The following is a 10,256-nucleotide window of genomic DNA, read 5'->3' as shown; positions in this document are numbered from 1 at the left end:
CCGGGTACAGCCGGGCTCCTCGCAGGGAGGTGCGGGACGGCGGAGGACGAAGGCAGGAGGTGGGACGCCTTCCCTGCATGGGGAAACGGGGGTTCGGAAGGTAAGAAGAAAGCAGGAGGCGCTGCCCGTCTCTCCCCCTCGCTATCCCAGGTCTGAGCCTGTCAGCAGAGGTAGACTAGCACATCCACGACCTTTTTTTTTTTTTGTAAAAGGATGTAAATGTGGAAACCCGCTCAGCCCACCATGTCCAACTTCAGGCCTGTCAGTAGAGCTCGTCGGAGGAGTGTGGGAGAAGGGAAGGGAGAGGTGCTCTCCAGCCAGAGAACGATTAGGCAGGTTTGACGATTAGGTGTGCTGAAGCTTTGAACATTCCAAGCAAATTGCCAAGCCTGGGACACCTGCTCCAACCACCTACAGCAGCGACAGGGTCCGTGTGCTGCAGATCCCTCTTAACTCACGTGCCCAAATCTCCTCCTTGTCCCAGGTGGGAGGAGAAGGTGGTAACATTCGGCCGGACCTCTTCTCCACAGGGAAATGCAATGCAGCCAGGCTGGGCCGGCACGGGCATACAGCACTGCCAGCTGACTGCTTCGGTTGTTGGCAAGCGGGGCACAGAAATTCACAACAGTCAGGCACATCTCTCTGTCTGGCACAAAACAGACTCTCCCCAATAATTCAGAGTGTCAAAAATTGTACTCGGCTGTAAGGACATGTCTGTACAAGGGCTGCAGGGGCACAGCGTGGCCAGCCACTGTCAGCTCCCACCCTCCTCAGCCCACGGGACACTGCTTTCCTACGCCCCTCTGGCAGTTTAAGGCCCTCTGAAGCTCACCTGGGCACACTGTCCTCTAGCCACATGTCTGCTGCTTGGTGGGCCACAGAACATCTTGGGTTTTATCTGCTGTCATGCCTGCCCATGAACTGCCATGCACATGTGCCTTCTTCCCTCGGGATGTGTCTGGAAGCAGAGAGGCAGGCTTACGTTCAGCGTCTCTGTGTCAACAACAACTCTAAAGCTAGTTTACTAAAAAGCTGTCTCTGGGAGAGCAATCGTGCCCATTCCTATTTGCTCATAAGACAGTATCTCAAAATACAGAACCCTGAGAGGTGGAGCCCTCTCAAAGAGAGGAAAAGACAAAGACAGAAGGGCTGTTATTTTAAATCCAAGAAGCCTTAACGCTTGACACTGGTGATGTTTTTCTCTGCTGTTTCAACTGCCTCAGTCTCTTTCCACCGCCAGTTAGAATTATATTTCTGACCATAATAACTACAAGGGTTGTAGCATTTACATTTTCCCCAGTCCTTGGCCCTCCCTTAAGGAATGAGAAGTTCTGAGAAATTTATTCCAGCCACTATGGAAGAAAACTGTTGCTTTGCTGCGTGCAAATAGCAGGGTGCAGCCCTGCAGAAATCAAGCACAAAATGAGACCACATCTGAAATTTGTTATGGTTCCACAGGAGATCAGAAGGCTGTAAAGGATATCTGAATTGCCACAGCACTCCTAATTTACAAAAATGATCTATAAATTAAACAGAGCTATTTTAGGAAGTAGGATCTTCAAGCAGTATAATGGAGCCTGTATCTTAGACAGCTAATCATGTGCAAAAATGACGCCTGATCAGATGAACAGGAGAAATACAGCAGTATGAGAGGAAGAACAGCACGTTTGAGCTCCAAGTTGGTTCCATGAGAAAAGGCTGCAGCAGTGCAGAATTCCTGTGAGCCTCCAGAGAAACACACTACATTTTCCTTCTGAAATGTTCCTGTCACAGAAAGTCTGGTAGGGGATCTGCGTGCATCCATTCTGCTTTAGCTGCTAAGGTAAAGTTCGTTAGCAAGCAGGGTATTTTCAGGCTTCGAGACCAGGTTCATTCCTGCACATTCATGCAGTAACCCCTCTTCAGGGTGACCTAGAAATGGAAGCACAGCATGAGGAACGGAGGGCTTGTAATTACAGTGGTTAAAATGCTTTCAATTCCCCCTAGAAATCTACCCTTTAAGGCTCTCTCCTTTGAAATCACTTTCCAGAGTCAGGACAGTGTTGCTCATCTCATGACAGAAAGGAAGTAAGAAGTTACGTTCCTGAGAACAGAGAAAGTTAAGGGAGGTGACAGCAGGATTGAGATGCACCTTACTCAGCACTGTGTTTTAAGGGAACCAGGTATCTAAGGAAGGTGTTGGGAAGAGGTGAGAGAAACAGCTATTTAGTGGAGAAACCAGATGCTTCAGACAGATCTGCATTCCCTTATCTGCCCCAAGCGGATGAGTTACCCCTTGGAAATGCAATGAAGACTATATAAGCCACTTTTCTCCACATGTAGGTCAACTCTTCAGGGAATTCATTACATTCGTAAGGCAGAATTTCCCTCTACAAAAGTCATGTTGACCCTTCCAAGTAGATCATCTTTATCCGGTTGTCCACTAGTTCTGTTGTCCACCAGTTTCTACTGATATGCAAGGGAGAGAGAGCAGAATTCCTGCCCCAGCCCATCAGGTACCCTGTCTTCTATGGAACTCTTTAAAAACTTACATCCCATTTGCTATCCAGCAGACATTGGGTATCAGTAGACATTTAAAACTAGTTACACACACCTGTTACCAATTTCCATCTGGTCCTAGTGGTTTCTTACTCTTCACTTTATCAGTTTCATCCATTCCCTCTTCAAAATCCCTTCAATTTCCAGGATATCCTAGAAAACTCAAATAGTTTATGAACTTCTCTGTAACGGCCTTGTTTTCTTTGAGTACTCCTGTTAATGCCATGGTTATCATTTAGTCCAGCAGACTTCTGGAAGGCTTCCTGTTCCTAAGGATTGAAGAAATATTTATTATTAGCTTTGATTCCGGGGGGGGGGGGGGGATGGGGACGGGAGCCAATCTAACTGTTTTCTTACATTTAATTTGCAGGAATATGTGGGTTTTTTCCATTTTTTAATTTATTTCAGTATTAATTCATCTTTTTTTTAAAGAAAGCTTCTTGTTTCTAATAGCCTCCTTTAGCCTGTTGTTTACCTGTGCTGTCTCCCTTTTGCCCATTTTCAAGCCTTCATTAATAATCCAAGTGTGTATAGACCTTAAGTTTCTAAAATGTGCATCTTAAAATAGCTTCCTTGCTGCCTCTGAAAATTTAATTTAGCTGCACTTTTAAAGTTACTTTTTAACAAACTCTCTTCTTTTTCCATGGTTCCTGTTTTTGAAACTGAGGACAAATTTGGCGATTTTTTTTGGCTGCTGCTGCTCCTGTAATGATACTGCATCAAAATATGTTAAAACAGTTGTCATAAGAATGGCTCTTCAAACGATCCTGAACACTACTCAGGGTGAAGTCAAAAGCTGTCTGTCTTCCTGTGGGCTTTCTAACAAGCTGTTCCATGGAAGAGACACTGAAAACATCTACAAAGTCGGTCTCTGTGTTACATCTAAGTGTAACATTTGTACAATCTACATACAAGCAACAAAATCTCCTGTTCTGCTGTATTTTCTGCCCTTGCTGATCAACTTGATCCTCCTTGGCATTTCACTATTAGTAAACCAGATCCAGTATTGGATTGGTTAATTATGGAACAACTCAGTAATTTATTGTACTCCTCTAAAATCTCCCTCTTTAGGCTTGACATGCTAACTTACGCAGACATGATTTGATTTCTAATAAGTTTGTTAATTGGATTTGATTTAAATAGCGGCTTTTCCAAAACCAAAATGGTTTTAAGGGGAGGTGAACTTCCCGTCACTCTGAAATCTGGCCAGTACAGACTAAAATGTTGCTTGGCTCAATAACTCCTACAGGGGCTGCGGTACTGTGAGAGTGTTTACTGGAAGAATGTTTATAACATTCTTTATATCATAGGTGCAAGTAAATGCACACCCACAGATACGCTCTGCCAGCAGAAAAAGTACTGGGAAGGGCTTATGGTACTCAGGTAAAGGGCTTTGCTACAGGACTTCAGGATTTTTATAGGACTCCAGATGGGATGATATGTGAATGTTTTAATAAAAAGTATCTATTACTGGCAGTATCAGTACACAATCCCAAAGAGAGCCCATAGTCTCCAAGTCAACAGGGTGATGCAGGGAATCATATTTGTTGATTCTTTACTCCTAAGAGAGAGAATAAAGCTGCCTTCTACTGTATTTGTTTGCAGATCACTGCAAGGCCATCGGTTATAATGAAAACGTATGAGAACAGTAAATTTTCTGCTGTATTTTTTCTGCCATGGAATTCATTTTAGTGTTATGGTTTGATTTTTATTTAACAAAGGCTGAGGGTTCAATAATGTGATGTTTTATCTGTCACCTGACATCTCTAAAGGAAAACACAACAAAAATATATTTAAGTTCTTAACCTTTTATAATATTGTTTTATAAAATAAATGCAAAAAAAGTTTTCAAAATAAAATAACTGAGACAACTTCCCAGGGATGAAACGGAAATTAAGATAGAAAATATTTCTCCCTATGCTGTATAATGTTAAACCATGTTATGATGGCAAAATAAGAACATAATCTATGAAATTTGGACATTCAGAAAGTACGTCAATACATGCAGAAGCATTATTTTTTGTCCAGTGACATACTCTTCTATTTTATCTATTTTATAAAATCTGGTTCCTAGTAATTCTTTACAGACTGTTTAATGTGAATACAGTAATTAAAAAACCTCCTATTTATTTGCCTAATATGCCACCAGATGGATCTGATATTCCATTTTACTTGTTTGGCAACCATGCACATTCTTTGACTGCCTGTTTTAATCCTGCCCTTTAAGTCTCTTAACATAAATAAAGATAATCCATGCAGAATCCTCTTCCTCTGTGATCATTTTATCTTGACCTGCTTCTGCATTTAGCTTTATATTTTTATTCTCAATGAACCAAGTGTACAGACCTAAATTTTAGAGCTTTAAACATCATTTTACTGAGAAGAACTGTGAGTGAGTGTTAGCCACCAAACGATACTAAATGTCATACAGCATTTGGCTGGATTCTCATTTTTCTTATGCATTACAGAGATAATAGCATAAAGTCCCCTATAAGACAGGTACAATTACTAACGGTGTTTAATAAAATAGATGAATATATTACATCCGAGTTCTGAACACGGCCTACCTTATTACCACACAAATAGGAAGTAAGCATGTGTTTTTGTTTCATACATGTTCTTTGATTTGTTGAGATACAGAGGCACAAGGCCTCTAAAGATGACATCAGAAGTTATCCAACAACTTATAATAGCAATGAGAGGATTATTAACTATAGTAATCTTTTCTTTGAGTCACTGACACACATAAGCAAGATCCTTAGAAGTGATGTGGCTGCCTTGCAAGTGACATCATCTTCAACTAACTAAAAGGAAAATCAAGGTAGAAGGCAAAGAGCTATCACAGATATTTCCACAAAATCACACCTTTTGAAGTTATAGTGGAAAAAGAGAAGGGTCTGAAGTAAAGAAACATTCAATATCTCTTCTTCAGTAACCCCTGCACACTTTAGAGCTCTGTCAGTTTTCAGTGTGAACCTAAGTAGTTGTTAGGAACATCTGCTTCATTCTGCAAAGTGCGGCATCAAAGTCAGAGGTGTGCAAGGATAAGCTCTAATTGATCTGCACACCTGTATCTCACTGATTTGAGTGGAAATGGAGCAGATCACTTGCATCAGCAACAGAACACTTTTAGAATCATTGTATTTTATGTGATTAAAAATCTGACCATCTTAGTTTGAGTTTGAAACCTGAAAATAAAAAAGAATTTTTAATGTCTCATGGCATTGTCCATGATATCTAAAGTGGAAACAAAAGACTGTTAGCATTTTACTACTATTAGTCTATTTTTTTATGGCCTTGACTTTGATGACAAAAACTGGGTGAAATCTCTGTTGATATCAGTAACATTCCCATTGAATTCACTGGGCAAGAACTTCATGACTTTTATTGTGTTTCCACAGTAAAGAATAAAAATTTCAATCACCTCAAGACACATTCATGGATTCTTTCAAATATTACAAGTGGTGGAGTTTCTCTCTTTAAAGTTTGCAACTTATTGGTTAAATAGGAATGCTGTTTATAAAAAACCATTTTGTTTAAAAAGATGCAGCTTGTTTTCCTTTGTTCTTCTCCCATGATAAGCAACCAACTTCATATTGACATATTGGAAAACGCTAAGATTCTTGGATACAGGGAAAGTATTCTTGAATTCAGAGAGAATCACTCTTAAATCATAGCAGAAATTTTGATCCACTATATTAATACATATGCTGTAAGAGGCAGTGCGGCTTGAACAAACAAAACAAAACAAGAGAATGTGCAGGATCTTGCTTTCCACCACAACTAGAGAAAGCACGCTTGGAATTAGCTTTGAGTAAGCCTGCTCCAGTCTGAACTGTGGCTGTAGTGGGCCTTTCAGTAGTTTAGTTTGTATCTCCACCAATGGAAGGAATAAGAGTACTGCAGGGACTTACAATATATTGCAACCTCTTTTGACTTACAGAATTAGACAGACTTTGAAATCCCACATCATTTTTCTCTAAAGAGGAAAAATGAAGACACGTATTTCTTTAATGCAACTCTGTTCATTTACGAAGGATGTTTATAAAGTTTTTTGTTTTTCCCCCTCTGGTCATAGTAAGACTATTTTGCTTTGACTACAGGTTTGTCTTTTCTTCTGGGTACTGCTTCCTACAAGGGCTTGCTTTTACTCTTATTTTTTAAGATCATGCTACACATATTTTGTGGCCATCTTTGAGATGTGTTTCTTTGTGTGCATTTGTGATGGTTTTGCATTTTCTCTTTTTTACACTCACGTACAGACACACACAACCTACGTAACTGTTGCATTTGGTATGAGAATCTCAGTAAGTGCCTGTACCATCTGGCCAAGCCACAATAGTGCACATTTGCATGTGGTCTAGCTCCTGGGTGGTATTTTTGCATTGTTTCAGCTATCGCTAAACAAAGAGGCATTTAATTGTGTCTTCAATGAGCCTGAACAGAAGACAGCTACTATACCCAAGAGCTTCACTGGGAAAGTGCGATTGCCCAACCCCCACTACTGCAATGTAGAGAAGCAAAGCAAGGAGGGGGAACATGAGCTAAGGCACTCTCTTAATTAAGTAATGTCGAATTCAGTGGCCATTTTCCTCCTAACTAGCAGCTGCCTTAGCTGCCAGCTGCTCTAGGTTTTTTGCAGAAGCTATCTGACCCATGAGACATTGCTGACCTCTCCTTCTGCCCTTGTTTGCCAACCTCACGCGCTCCCAGCCTTGCATTACTTTGGAGAAGTTGGGAGGACAGTAGGAATACAGCATTGACATAAATCAAGGACCATGAATGGGCTATAAAATTTCTGACTCACGCGCCTCTGTGTGCGTTTGGCTGTGACACAGGGGGACAGGCAGCTAGAAAGTGGCATGCAAAGCCTGACAGAGAAAAAAGAGCTCTACTCAGGGAAGGTCACAGCAAAGGTCAGTGAACTTCCCTGGTGAGAATGAGTGTGCCACCAGATAATGGGAAATGGCAGTGGATGGACCTCCAGGAGGCGTGAATCGGTTCACTTATCAAATCAGGAAATCAAGGCCAAATTGGAAAACAAAAGCATTGAAATACACAGAATCCACATAATTTTTTACTATGGGGATGATAATATAGGGCTGTTCAAAACTCAAAACCATCACAACAACAATAAAAAGAAATCTTAGGTCAAAACTTCCAGAGTTAGTTACTCTAGGTTGATCCGCAAATGCAGTCTGTGTTGTTTCCAAACACTGAAGAGGACAAATATGCAAGTTTGTTAATTCCTCAATTAGGGGGTTCACTGTTCTTTAAATTACATATATTTTTAAATTGTTTAATTAGTATATGCATCCTTGGCTTCTCTAAGTAAGCGGGAAAACAGCATGCTTTTGTTCTGCATGTCAGAAATGCAGCAAATAAATGAAACTCAGTAACAGAAGGAACCCTGTCTGCTAGTTAGAGGTCCTCTTTTTTTCTAACGTGCATCATTATCAACCACTCAAAAATGAGCACAAACATATACTGACATTATCCCAGTAAGGATATTGAAAGAGACAAAAAGGAATAAATTGTAAAGTTATACGCACACATGAAATTAAATGTGAATTAAATTATCATAAAATTTAGTAAAGTATCCTAAATTATTAATGATTATTATACTGAAATCGCATCAAGAAGCAGATTATGACATTTGAACTGAGGACACTGGACTAGATCAACCAGTATGCTTCAGGGTTTTTATACCATGTCAGTGATCCCAAGTACTGATAAACCCTGCTTAGCCTGGTAAATGATGTCTACAACTCCTTCGGGTTCTTTAAATGACACAAAGTGACAACTAGCGTATGAAGTGTACGAAGGTACCTGTCCTGCGTTGCTTGATAGCTTGATTTGTTGGTTACTTAGAAAAGGAGCACTGATTTTTCATGGGCTGTACACAATACAATACCTGCTAGCAACATGGATCATTTAAGTGATGCTGGAACATTCAGGAACATTTTGCTTTAAGAAGTTTAAACTAAGCCTTTAATAATAACTTGGAATTGGAGTATGTAAAATCACAGCCTGTGAATGTGTCCTTTAAAGATATTATGTTTGTTGGCAATTGGTTGCCTGTCTTCAGAATTTTGACCTAAACGCTGTCACAGCATGAGCTACATGAATCAATACGTAGCTATTTTCACTCGAAGAAAATAATAGTTGTAATCTTTCTACGTTACAAGTATTATCAATACTAGAGAAATAAAGGCAAGAACTGTCAGGACAGGTGTCCACCTGCAATTACACTTCAGTAACAGCACGGCATCAAATTCCTTCGTTTGTTTGACCCTGCTAGTCAAAGGGTTCATCACACAACAAACCAGCATCTGTTACTTTGTTATCTGTCACCTTGGTCCTGTAATTAGCTGGGCTACTTAGCCACTTTTTACTGATTACATTGTCATAAGATAGCAGGTATGTTTATACGAATACACTTATTCTGACAAAAGAATAAGATGTATGCTTTTCTGTTCTCGAGTTAGTAAGTGGAAATCTTCACTTAACCTCTAAGCCTAGGGGACAGATAATTTTTATTAAAGATGTGGCCAGAAGACCATAGGGAATAGAACACAATTGCAGAACATGCTGAGATTATAGTTTGGGTTTTGAATCACACTTTCTGAGGAGTTACCTGGATGTCAGGAAATGATGATAATATTTTGCGTACTAAGAGGAGAATAAGGATTGGTGCGGTTTCATTGAAGTCAATGACATTGAAGCAGGAAGAGAGAATCCGATCCTGCAATGTTTTGACTGAAATCATAGGCTGTGCCTGCCAGCTAGTGGGAAGACAACAGAGATTTAAACAAGGAGTGGAATCCCAGCACTAAGGCCGGATCTAGCAAATATGTGCTCTAGAGTATTTTACAGCTGTTCTCCTCCTTAACAGGCATCTTTCCATGTTCTTTTGAAAAGCAAGTTCCTCTTGACTTATGCACAATTAGCTTTATAGGCACAGGTAGTATTTTTTCGAGATCAATCCATGTACATGGGAGAAATATAATGTATGTATGCCCCATCCCTGGAAGTGTTCAAAGCCAGGCTGGATGGGGCTTTGAGCAACCTGGTTTAGGTGGAGGTTTCCCTGCCCATGGCAGGGGGCTTGGAACTGGATGATCTCTAAAGTCCCTCCAACCTAAACCATTCTGTGATTCTATGATTAGTCACGCTTATTTTTATGACAGATCACTGGTATCTAATCTTTCTCTTTCCAGGAAGAAAACTAGCATCCTTCTCGTGCTAATACCACCATGACCCTGCAACCTGTTTTTCTGATTTCAGTTACGGCCTTAGTGAATATCGAGTTTGTGATTTATTCCCCCTCCCCTTCCAAATGAGAGCTAAAGAATATAGCGAAAGGCTTATTATAAACTATATACACAGACTTACAGACCAACAGCGTGCTCCGTAATAAAGACGATACGCCTGAAAACGGTGGGACACAGCCTCACTGATGAAAAAAAAAAACCAAAACCAAAAAAAAACCCGCGAGAAGGCAACGAACTTCCTTCTCCCTGGCAGACGGAAAGGCGCATATTTAAGGGCACGTTTGCAAGGCGATGGGGGAAGCAGGAGTCTGGCTTCCCTTCTTACCTCGGTTACCCTGTTCCCCACCAGCCCCCCACCTCTCCTCCCCGCCCTCTCCGGGCTGTTTAACGGTTCCTGAAGGGCACCGGCCGCCCCCACCGCCGCTTTCCCGCCTCGCCTCGCCG

Source organism: Charadrius vociferus, unplaced genomic scaffold, assembly GCF_000708025.1.
Source record: "Charadrius vociferus isolate BGI_N301 unplaced genomic scaffold, ASM70802v2 scaffold410, whole genome shotgun sequence".
Lineage (NCBI taxonomy): Eukaryota > Metazoa > Chordata > Aves > Charadriiformes > Charadriidae > Charadrius > Charadrius vociferus.
Note: the sequence above shows the minus strand (reverse complement) of the source record.